A 6,000-nucleotide genomic window follows, 5' to 3' on the forward strand; every position below is an offset into this window, starting at 1 on the left:
CTCCCCTTCTCTCGTTGTATTCCGTCTGGGTCAGCTCCAATGCCTGCGCAGTCAGCTCTGCCAGTGAGACACTGGTAGAGCCGACTGCACATACTGGCCGGCGGCCATTTTTCAAGGTCGCAATTGCGCGCACGCGCAGTACGCTCCTCTAAGTCTACACCGAACAAAAAATGGCCACCGGCCGGCATGCGCAGTTGGCTGTACTAGTGTCTCACTGGCAGAGCCAACTGCGCAGGCATCAAAGCTGACCCAGACGGAAGACGACGAGAGAAGGGGAGGATGCTGCTGAAGATGGAGGCATCGCTGGAGAGAGTTCTCTAGCAGCAGTGGGGACGCCCCTATCGCCGTTTGAGTGCTGGGGCCCGCCCCCATTGCTGCGAGAGAACTCATTTGCATACCAGTAAAATACAGTATTTCTAAGGAACGGTGCCGCGGAGACCACGTCTAAAGGTAAGAGATGAATAGCCTTTCTTAAAGGCTATTCTGATGTCTTAAGCATAAAAAATACAACTTTAGTGGTAGAATCCCTTTAAGTATAAAACTAGGCCAAGTCTTTAAGGTAATAATAACTCTTTTAGGTATTTTTACACAGGAGACTATTACAAATCCCCAACCCTGTGAGGCTTTTTACTCCGCAACTATCTCATCCGATGTCCTTTGCAACCATTGTCGCTGATAAGACATGAAAGGATCCATGGTTATTAAATGAATCCAATTATGTAACATTTTCCCTAAGTAGCAACATGGACACATTTCATTATGATAGATGGAAAATTCTCTCTTCTTGCATGGGTATAGAGCTATTTTTATCGCGCGGGGCCTTTCCATTGGTGTCACTGTCATTGTCTGGTGTAATCATGGAGGGCATTACAGTGTCACCGCTACTCAGTTATCTCTTGTCAACTTTCAGTCTGAAAAGTTTTGTCAGCGGGTTTTGTATACGGTGAACCTGCCAGGATCACACTCAAATTACTTTCAGTATATCAAGTGAACACTGCCAAGACCGGGGTATAGATAAGAAACTAATATTTAGCCTGACAAATAAAAGAGAAGCTCCAAGATGTCTATCTTAAGCCTGAGATATTGCAGCATGTCTCATAGTCTTATCATACAAGGCAATACTTTTTTTTTGCTTGTTTTTGCTGTTTCCTACTATCAACAAATCATAAATTTCAGGTAGGGGTGGAGTGTCTTCTGACAAAGAAAATTGTTTATGGCAAACTCTCAAAACGCTTTAATAAAAAAGTGAAGGGTTAAAAAACACAATAGAACTTAAGCTATACCATCCAGACAAGGGTCTCTGCAAGGATTAATTGTATAGAATTGTATCACATTTTATAGAATGCCGCTTTAAGAATCTAATACGATACTCATGTCACAACCTAACGATTTACTCCCATTATTGTGGGCTAAGCCTAGAGTTTTGTGATCGGTGCATTACACATTTTTGCTAAAGAGGACACCACAGATGACTTGTATCCAGCACTTTTGATCAGCACTAGAGTTGGGAGAACCTCTCAGGATATGTTTTGTTCCAGGTTCCAGTGGCTCAGGTCCACGATTTGTTTAGGGTATAAACTACAATTTAAAATGACTTAAAATATAGGGCAGAACACTCTCAAAGCTACTAGGAACCTATCTATAAAACATAGTTTAGAATATTCTCAGGGCTCCTAGGAATCTATGTATAAAACATAGTGTAGAACAGTCTTAGGGTTCCTAGGAACCTATCTATAAAACATAGTGTAGAACACTGTCAGGGCTCCTATGAACCTATCTATAAAACATAGTTTAGAACACTGTCAGGGCTCCTAGGAACCTATCTATAAAACATAGTATAGAACACTGTCAGGACTCCTAGGTACCTATCTATAAAACATAGTGTAGAACACTGTCAGGGCTCCTAGGAACCTATCTATAAAACATAGTATAGAACACTGTCAGGACTCCTAGGTACCTATCTATAAAACATAGTGTAGAACACTGTCAGGGCTCCTAGGAACCTATCTATAAAACATAGTGTATAACACTGTCAGGGCTCCTAGGAACCTATCTATAAAACATAGTGTAGAACACTGTCAGGGCACCTAGGTACCTATCTATAAAACATAGTGTAGAACACTGTCAGGGCTCCTAGGAACCTATCTATAAAACATAGTGTAGAACGCTGTCAGGGCTCCTAGGAACCTATCTATAAAACATAGTGTAGAACACTGTCAGGGCTCCTAGGAACCTATCTATAAAACATAGTGTAGAACACTGTCAGGGCTCTTAGGAACCTATCTATAAAACATAGTGTAGAACACTGTCAGGGCTCCTAGGAACCTATCTATAAAACATAGTTTAGAACACTGTCAGGGCTCCTAGGAACCTATCTATAAAACATAGTATAGAACACTGTCAGGGCTCCTAGGAACCTATCTATAAAACATAGTATAGAACACTGTCAGGACTCCTAGGTACCTATCTATAAAACATAGTGTAGAACACTGTCAGGGCTCCTAGGAACCTATCTATAAAACATAGTGTAGAACGCTGTCAGGGCTCCTAGGAACCTATCTATAAAACATAGTGTAGAACACTGTCAGGGCTCCTAGGAACCTATCTATAAAACATAGTGTAGAACACTGTCAGGGCTCCTAGGAACCTATCTATAAAACATAGTGTAGAACACTGTCAGGGCTCCTAGGAACCTATCTATAAACAGTGCAGAACACTGTCAGGGATATAGGAACCATGTTGCCCCGGGCCTCCACCTATTATAGAGAAACCCCACAGTATAATGTAGTGGCCATTTTGATGAATCTTCATTTGTTCAGTTTTGTAAAAACAAACAAACAAACAAGTTAGAATATTCGGGTTTAACCCAGCTCAGACATTATATTGCACTATTATTAAATTACTGTATGTAACGAGATGTTATTTGGTGACCATACGTTGATATTATTTGTGCACAGTATGGGGGTATTTACTTATGCGGCACTGTTGCTTAGACTCTGTGGTGGCTACATATAATCATTTATACAGGAGAGCGCAGATGCCGCAAGGAGGCTGAAGTGGTGAAGGAAGGGGAGTATAAATGTTATAAAAGTCCGCTCTTCTCTAGTCTTAATGTACCCTGTGCCAGCGGAGGCAAGTGTTACCTCCAATATGGCCACCCCAAAAAAACTTTTCAAAAATTTAAAAAGAAATAATAGCTACAACATTTTAAAATCAAAAGACGCACATTATTCCTCTTCTCTGGACTTACATCTCATTATTAATCTAACTCTAATCTAAATATTTGAGACACTTTCTTTAGTCTCCTATAAATTTGGTGAGCGGCTTCAGATAAAACATCTGTCTCTTCACCTCGCACTTGTTAGGCATCCATTATTTGCAAGCCATCATAAAACGCCAATGTTTTCATCTAGTGACATGAGCCGGGCTCTGTGTGATTATTGTGTACCGTCACCAGATACACTTTCCAAGGGATCGAGTTCACGAGCAAGAACAAAAATAGTTTAGTATTGAATAAAGTGTTGTATATCCATCTTTCACTCGTATTCAGCATTCAACCCTCTCAATTTACCAGCACAATACACAAGAATAGCCTGGCCTTGCCTTTCAAGGTTCAGGGCCTGGGAGTTCAAGGCTAGAACAGATCGGCCTTTTACATATATCAGTGAACTTTGCCTATCCCATAAAATGATGTTTTGGGGTTTAATGTTGATTATCAATGATAAGGATGCAGCATAAATCCAATTGTAGCCCATTCAATCAGCTGATCAGCTGGGGCGGCAAGGATCAGATACTCTCTAATCTACTACTGATGACCCACCCTAAGTCACAGAAGACCCCCTTAGGTTTTTGGCTACCTTTTACAATACTAATAGACACCCCTTAACTGATTGTGGCACAGCTGGAATATTTTCTCTAGCTCCTGTCATTCTCCAACAATCTATGCTGTTAGTTTTGGTGCCTGATATACTATTTAGTCTCTGTATTGTCAGGATGGTGGTATCAGGCTGGGGCAGACAAGGGGTGTGATTCTGAGCTCTGACACTGGCTGCCTCTGATTAGGGATCTGAATCACACCCTATGTCTGACACTGCCCACCTGACATTACAGAGCTTAAATAGCACATCAGGCACCAAAACTAACTGCTCTTGTTACTCAGAAAGGGAGGGGACTAGAGAGAAAATTCCAAATGTGCTGGAATCAGTGGAGCGGCTTCTATTGACAGATGTTAAGAACTAGAATTATTGGAGCTGGTTATTATGTGCCCTCATTGCACACTGCTTGGTCCCCACATTGCCCTCTCTTTACTTAAGTGTATGGGGTCAGCAACTTCCCATGGTTAGGTTCGCATCTTCACTAGTATTTCTGTTTTCTTCTCTATAATGCAGTTGTGAACCTAGCCCTAGATTTTGGTAGAGAGATAGACACTCAGGTAAATGTATACATACATATCTTTCAATATATGTTGATGCATTCTAATGGGTCAGACGCCCTCTTGTTCGTTTGATTATACCTTGATGGTCCCTTTATATTATTTTATGTTTTTATTTAGTATGTTTTATTGTATCATCCTACAGCTCTCGTTTTTTGCACTTGAGAAAGGGCCAGTGTAAGGCCCGAAACGCGTCGTGCTATATGCTGTATTTTTAACTACCCAATAAACCCTATGCGATTGGACCCTGGTTTACCATCTTCTTAGACATACCAGTGTGCGCGGTTCTCCCTCAACGGACCTTTGATCCCCTTTTCCTCTTCACTAACTAGAAATTGGCAGACAGCCAGATCTGAAGGACCTTTGCAAGTAGGGTGAAGATCTTGTAAGTCTTCAAGAAGCTGAAGGACCCATGAAGGCGTGTGGTCCATGTATTCTGACCAAAATACTCACATGAACAGAAGGAAAATGTGTTATGTATAATGGAAGTTTCTAAAACCTATGAATAAGGATTCCTACAAACCCTTTCAGATGAATGGAACAATGGAGGAAAGTTCTGCATCAAATCTGTCATGTGTGAACATCCAGATCTCATAGCTGACAATTATGTCCAGTCTAGGAAATCCTCCGGATACAATCCTCCATGTCTTCTATTGGAAAGCAGGATCAAGGCTGTGAATGTAACAGAGGCCGAAGAAATGATCTTATAAATGGTTGTCTCGTGAAGAATAGACATATTTATAAGACTCTCGGAGAGTATGACGGTATATATTGACAATATAGGACTTGCGCGTCTTAGATCCGGACCTTCTTAGTTTTCCAGTTTGGATCCACCTCACAGTGGTCTATTCATGTAAAAGGAGGAAAATTACTTCAAACCACTGATAAATAGAAGTCCACTGTGTCTAAAAAATACAGAATATCATGCTTGGATGTCGAGTGTTCTAAGAGCTGTCCAATAAGATGATTTAAATGTTCTCGTAAGGTTGGATGTCCGTAAAGGATTAGCAGGAAAAGTTCATTTTTGTATTTTTCCACCCTCACATACAAGGCACAAATTGAGCCTGAACATGGACATTAATATTAATATCGGCTGGTCAGGTCACAGAAATCTCATCTGTTCACTTTTTCTAGAAATGATTCATAAAATTACAATATCAGAGAGGAGCTGAATGCACACACTGTCATTACTCTGGACCTTTGTACATGGCTGTGTAGCTTTAATGGTTGGCCCGATGCCAAGGGACTTCAGGTGCTGGAAAAGTGGTAGTATGGTCGGGCAGCAGTTTTGTATCTTATCCTTTCATATGTATTCCCATACCTGCTAGCTTACGGTATAGGAATGAAGATAACATTTTTGGTGATTCTGAATAATACAGAGATGAATAGTAACAGGTCTAAGGGCGCAGATTAATGGCTTATGGATCCCATTGTAAAAGTCCATGTAACTTCCCCTGACCAGATGCTGCCACTTTGTATCTTTCAGCCACATTGCTGGGTTTCTATGCATTTGTAGACATTAAGATGTCATGCAATTTTTGGAGTATGGGGATATTTATGTCCCCTGT

This window comes from Leptodactylus fuscus, chromosome 3 (assembly GCF_031893055.1).
Source record: "Leptodactylus fuscus isolate aLepFus1 chromosome 3, aLepFus1.hap2, whole genome shotgun sequence".
NCBI lineage: Eukaryota > Metazoa > Chordata > Amphibia > Anura > Leptodactylidae > Leptodactylus > Leptodactylus fuscus.